Source organism: Bombina bombina, chromosome 2, assembly GCF_027579735.1.
Source record: "Bombina bombina isolate aBomBom1 chromosome 2, aBomBom1.pri, whole genome shotgun sequence".
NCBI lineage: Eukaryota > Metazoa > Chordata > Amphibia > Anura > Bombinatoridae > Bombina > Bombina bombina.
Genome location: NC_069500.1, coordinates 594,048,518 through 594,055,665, shown reverse-complemented (window position 1 = coordinate 594,055,665; position 7,148 = coordinate 594,048,518).

Sequence of the window (7,148 nt, the reverse complement as noted above, 5' to 3'; positions counted from 1 at the left end):
CTAATATGAACACTTTCTTCAAAACTATTTAAACTCCCAAGGCGGCAAACATTACTAACACAAAATGAGAGGAACAGGAAGAATCTGAAGTGAAAACAATACATATGGAAGAAGATCAAACACCAGTCACAAGAGCTGACCTAAAAGCCCTGTTTTCCAAGCAGGACATTGCAGCCAACTTTGAAAAGTTGTGGAACAAGATAGATATTATGCAGACAGTAAAGCTCTTAAACCTGGGAAGGCAACGGGCCCAGGCGGTTTTCTCTGTAAATATTATAAATTGTTTAAAACAAACCTCATTACCCATCTGATCAAATTTTGCAACTACATTATGGAAGGATACCCTATTCCCCTGACCTACTCCGAACCAAAATTGTCGTTATACCCAAACCAGGCAAGGATTCCAGAAAATGCTCTAGTTATCGTCCAATCTCACTTATCAATCAAGACCTGAAAATCTTCACTAAAATTGTAACCAGCAGACTCAAGAATATTTTACCTCACCTGATGCATCCGGATCAGATGGGCTTTATCAAGGACAGAGAGGCCCCGGACAATGTTAGACGTTTGATAATTACTATATACTACTTAAAGGAGACACAAATGCCTTCTCTGCTTCTCTCGCTGGATGCAGAGAAGGTGTTTGATAGATTAGACTGGAAATACATATTACTGACACTGTCCCATAAGAATTTTGACGGCCAATTTGTCACAGCACTCAAAGCAATATACGCATCTCCGACTGCAGAAGTATCATCTGCTGGCTATAAATCATTCCCAATATAAAATGGTACAAGACAAGACTGCCCATTCTCGCCATTAATATTTGCACTCTGCATCAAACCCCTAGCAGCATACATTAGATCTAATTCAGATATTTCAGGAGTTTAAATATTAGAAACTGAATACAAAATAACTTTTCGCAGATGATATCCTGCTTACACTTACCAAACAACTAATATCCCTCCCTAACTTATATGATGCGCTCAACAGATATTCTGTAATATCAGGTTATTGATTAAATTTACATATAAAGAGAGAAATGTTCTACCAGGAATGAACAACAGCTCATCAGCTAGTTCTATGGTGATTTACCCAGACAATTGTTTCGGCCTCCTTTGGGCCTCGTCAGTGAGGTGCAGCCACATTCCTCTAATAACACTGGGCAAGGAGTCCACATCTGATTTCCCCCATCACCCATAGGGAGACCTCCCTTGGGTCATATTAATTTGCATGCAAATAGAGAAGCGCTCTACCAGGAACAAACAACAGCATCAGCTAGTTCTATGGTGATTTACCACCCAGGAGCAGCCTCTTTTAGATCAGTGTGCTTTTCACAGAGGAAAACTTTCCTGTAGTATATCAGTCTGATCCCGCCAAGTAAGGCCAGTCCAGCCCCAAAATACCAGGCAATTTTCCTCTGAACAAGGAACATGACAACCCCAGACAATTGTTTCGGCCTCCTTTGGGCCTCGTCAGTGAGGTGCAGCCACATTCCTCTAAGCACACTGGGCAAAGAGTCCATGTTTTGTTTCCCCCATCACCCATAAGGAAACCTCCCTAGGTCATATTAAATTACATACAAAGAGAGAAGCGCTCTACCAGGAATGAACAACAGCTCATCAGCTAGTTCTATGGCGATTTACCGCCCAGGGGCAGCCTCTTTTAGACCAGTGTGCTTTTCACAAAGGAAAACTTTCCTGTAGTATATCAGCCTGATCCCACCAAGTAAAGTCTGTCCAGCCCCGAAATACCAGGCAATTCTCCTCTGAACAAGGAACATGACAAACCCAGATGATCATTTCATAATTATTTTATTAGAAAAATAATCATCTATGTATATTTACAAAATAAAATAATAATAAAAAATGCAAACAAAATATCTCTTGTTACAAAACAACTGAAATATAGACCCAAACTTTTGTCATCAGAAAGAATTAAAAATGCAAACATAATACTTAAATAATCACACAAAATAAAATTAAACATAATTCAAATACAGGCAAAAACAAACTGGAGGAGAAAAAAATAATCCAATCCTTCCACTTCTTTGTCTTCCAGATGCCTTTAGAATCTAATTCCCCATATCGCCTCCTATCAAAAGAAAAATACAAAAACAACTTCCCATGGATCATACCCACATAATCACCTACAGTAACTACCTCTTTCTTAAAAATCTATATATTACACACATTCCACAACACCTCCTTCACACAACATGCTAACAACCATATCAATCTTGCTTTCTCCTTATCCACGCCACTTCCACACAAACCATACATCATCATATTAAAAGTAAAAAACTGCACTCCAGTCAGACCCTTAATCATCCTACTCAAACTTCTCCAAACATCCCTAGCATACTCACAATTCTAAAACAAATGAATAACATGCTCACTTTGACAACAACCATCTCTAGCACACACTTCTGAAGCCACTAAATGGTGCACTCTCTAACATTCCCTTGTTGGCAAGCACTTATGCACACTCATCCAACTAATATCTCTCTGCCTATTCATCAAATGCTTATTACACACATTTTTCCAAACCAACACACATTCATTCACATTCAAACCCCCAGTCAACTCAAGACCTTCTTTCTTCTCCAACATTTTCAACACCATTTTGTTTGCACACCACATCTCCCTACTAACATTCTCCAAACCATATTTTTTTAATCCAACTTTCCTCCCTTACATAAAACCACAGAACAGCAAAACATACCGGTTTCTTTCTATCAATCTCAAACAAACCATATTGTTTTAAAGCATTTCCACAAGCATACTTTACCATACAACCATCCATGCTATCCTTACCACTCAGAACCACACACCTATTAACATATTTCACAGCCAAGAATCTCACCACATTTGGAAAACCCTTGCCACCAACATTCTTACTCTTAACAACATCATCTTTCTTCAAATGCTCCATACCAGAACTCTAGAAAAAAGAAAACAATACTCTCAAAATTCTCTGAAAAATACTCTCAGGAGGTGGAAAAACTAATGCTAAATATAACATAATAAGGATCAAAGCCGATTTAATAACTCACATTTTTTCTTCCAAAGATAAAGTCCTTAAAGACTAAAATTTAAGTTTTCTACTCACTTTATCAAAACATTCTCCCAAATTTCCAAGCTTTTCAAATTCACATCAAATTTCCCACCCAACACCTCGATTGCACCGTCAGTCACAGGTCATCCACAGGAATCAATCGCTCTATCATTACCAAAAACTTTAACTTTACACTTATTTCAATTAACTCTGAAACCACTTTCCATACAAAAACATTCAACCAAAGTTTTCAGCCTCCTCAAACCAGCCTGAATCTCTTAAACTCTAAAATTTCTAAAACATGAAACATAAAATCATGTACTACCCTATCATACGCTTTTTCAAAATCCACAATAGCAACAGCAACGGACCTCATCCTCTCCCTCACATACCCCAGTACATCACGTAGTAACAACAAACTTTCAGAAATCTGAGGCCCAGGAACAGCACACACTTGCTCTTTACCCACAACCTTACCAATCACTCCACATATTCTATTTGCCAGCACCTTTGCAATAACCTTATAGTCAACATTCAACAACGTAATCAACCTCCAATTCCTCAAATCTTTCTTATCACCCTTTTTAAATAACAGACCAATCAAACCTTTCCTCATTGAAACAGGCAAAACATTCATTCTCAAAACAAACTTACAGACATCCAACATATCCACCCAATCAAATTCTAATAACAAGTATAAAATTCAACAGGCAAACCATCACAACCAGGTACCTTCCCATTCTTAAATCTCCTAACAACCTCTGCAATCTCATCCATACTTCTATCCATTTCCTTCAAAAGCTTTCTTAAAAAAATATTTACTACAAGACTCATCCTTTTCCATTTTCTCCAATCTTGCCATAAAAACAATTTCTTTCCTTTTCATACATACACTTTTTAATTATCTTTCTTGCTTCAGCAATTTCCTCATGCATATCAATACAACAATTTCTCAATTCATACAAATACAACAACCTCAGATAACATTTATCATACAACTCCCTTTCTATTCTAGCTTTTTCACAGCTTTCTTGATAAAAAAAACCCTCTTTATTTCCACCTTCAACCATTCCCACCACATAAGCACATTACTAAAATCACACTTTCTTTCACATCACCTTTCATACATCCTAACAAACTGACACTTAATCTTTTCATCTTCTAACAAATCCACATTCAGTTTCCAAACACCCTTACCATACTTGATCTTCAAATCTTAATTCACCTTACACATCAAAAGGGCATGATCTGGGGGGCGGAGCTAGCCTTGTAACAGCATGGTCGCACTTCTCTAGAGCTCTTCATAGACTTTCCTATATCTTGAGAAAAAGCACTTCCAAGCAGGTTACCTAATGCCTCAAAAACAGGATTACAACACGGCCTGCACCTAGAAACTCATGCAACAACCTAGTTATATCTCATGTTAGCAGGCCGCCTAGGCCTGAAGCTATATGAAAGCAGCCATTTTCCTCTTCTCATGGCATAGCCCATCCGCCTTTTCCAACATTTCTGTGGTATGACATCTACTCCTATTATACCCCCTGCTAAGACAGCTCCGGAGACTACACTAGCAGGCATGGAGAGGTTTAGTTCCAAATCAGAAGCAACCTTTTCAGATATGAAGCAAGACCTCCTCAGCATAATGGCGCTTTATACATCTCTCCCATGCCTTACTTACGTGCAACATCAGGAGCCAGAAATACAAACTACGCATTGCCGGGACAGCTGCAAGCCCCAGAACCAGCGAGCGCAGCAGTTACCCGATTCCAAGCTACAGGCAGATGAGTCGCCGCTAGAACATCTGATCGGGTCTGAGAGCAGGCCGCATGGAGATGCTGCAAACCTGCAATTATCTACTGTAGCAGCTGTCACCGTGCACGACCCTCCTATTCCCAAACCTATGCTGGGAGAACAAAGAAGTAATGAGAGCGGGTCGAAAGAAAGTGTCCCTGGAGCAGCAGCCGCCGGGGACCCAGAGAGAAGCTTTGCCAGGAGACCTAAAATAGCCCTAAGAAGACGGAGAGTCTCACTTTTTGGTTACCGCGGCGCAACAGCAGAGATCAGACTGAAATCCAACAGTCTTACAGTTTGCTGTGTCTATGTCACTAAGAGAGGCTCACCAGAGAAGATGTCACCTGAATCTAGGACATATGCAGGAGATGAGGTAGCCGACACAGGAGTTGGATAACTTTTCTTAACTAATGATCCCACTCCCATCCGCTTGGTGAAAAATTCTAGGGACCGAGCCGGAATATAGCTCTCCATACTGAACTACCTACCCCAGTTTACTTGGATTTAACAAGGAGTATTTAACATGGGACACTTATCGATTTGACGCTATTAGGCTGAAACAAAAGATAATGCTTCCCTCTTCCAGTTATCTTCTTGCTGGCACGTAATTCTATATATATAAAATGATACAACCGTTACTTTAACCTTATCAGAAAACTTGAGCTGAGTTATTTTAATGTAACTGAACTTTTAGATTTGTACTCAAAAGTTTTAGTTGTTTCTTAGGCATGTGTGTATGTGTGAGCATAAAATTTCACGCACGTAACATCATAAGCAAAGACTGTCAGCTCTAACCCCCACTGACAAACAATAGTGCATACTGACTAATTAATATTGATATACCAGCTTAGTTAACGCACTGTGACACAGCTCACACTATCACAGGCCAATGTTCGTGTTATGTATTCCTTGTTTTCCATAACTGTAAAGGATGGTACAAACTAGATAATCCTCTACAACTTAGTACTTGAAACTGCGTGAAAATGGGTATACTGGTTGCTGTGCTTGTGGATGTGAAAAGCTCCAGGCATTAGTGCCCCTAAGGCTGCAAGACATAGCACCCAATCACAGCACCCACTTGTGCATAGCAATATATATAATATTCCTTAAGATTTGGCTAGTATCCAACGTCTAGTCTCACATATTTTCTGCCTGTCATGTTAAATAAAAAAAAGACTGGATTAACTCATTATAGCTTCGCCCCCCCCCCCCTCCTATAATGGGTCCTTTACCCACTTTCTTTTGACTTAAGCGGCTCTTGCCCGCTGTAATCTTTCATCTCTTTCTCAGTATCCTTATTAGCTATATCCCCCCATGACCACAGATCTTGTACATAACTAAATAGTATACCAGTTTTCTACTATTATACTGTAATTACTTAAGTTTGCAAAGAGTGGTCTACTTAGCCCATTTTTCTATAAAACAGAGATATAGCTATAATAATCTATGTCTATAATATTTTTCATATTGTATAAAAGAGACCCTATATTCACCTAAGTGAAATCCCACCTCTATACACACCTGATGACACAAAATTGTGTACGCGTGAACTGAAAGATAATAACCAACACATCTTTGCTTAAGATTTCTAGTTTACTTTTAAATCTGTAACTTTTAAGTGCACACCCAAGTGGGCCTGTATTGTATTGTATTATATTATATTCTACTGTCTTACTATTTTGTTTGTCTCAATAAAAAAAAAACTTTTCAAAAAAAAAAAAAGGGCATGATCTATAAGGGCATCCGCTTTAAAGAAAAATCATCAACACCTAGAAATTTAGATAAAAAACAAAAATCATGCCGAGATTTTATCCCACCACTATCCCTGAGCTATCCATCTTTAAATCCCCAACCAAAAAAGTTGGATCTCGACCTGCCAGAAAAAAACTTTAATGTTTCAAAATCAAGCAAACGTTCTACCCTATTAGGAGGAGCATATACATTAAACAAACAAAAAACAGTCCCACAAAAACTAAAAGTAACCGAAAGAAGAACAAGTCAGGGTGCCAGGAATCAGACTGAGACGAGAAGTGCAAAAATAATCACACCTTTATTATTAGCAAAAATAATAAAAAGTCCACAAGTCAAATAACAAGCCAGGAGTCAAAACCAGAGCTGGTAATCAGACGAGCCGAGTCAGGAGCCAAAGCGAATAGTCAGACGAGCCGGAATCAGGAACAAGGAAAACAGCAGAGTCAGGAACAAGCCAGGGATCAGGAACCAGGAAGGACGTCAGGCAGCCAGGTAATACACAGGAACTCTCACAAATAGGTCTGAGACAATGCAAAGGCAAAGCATAC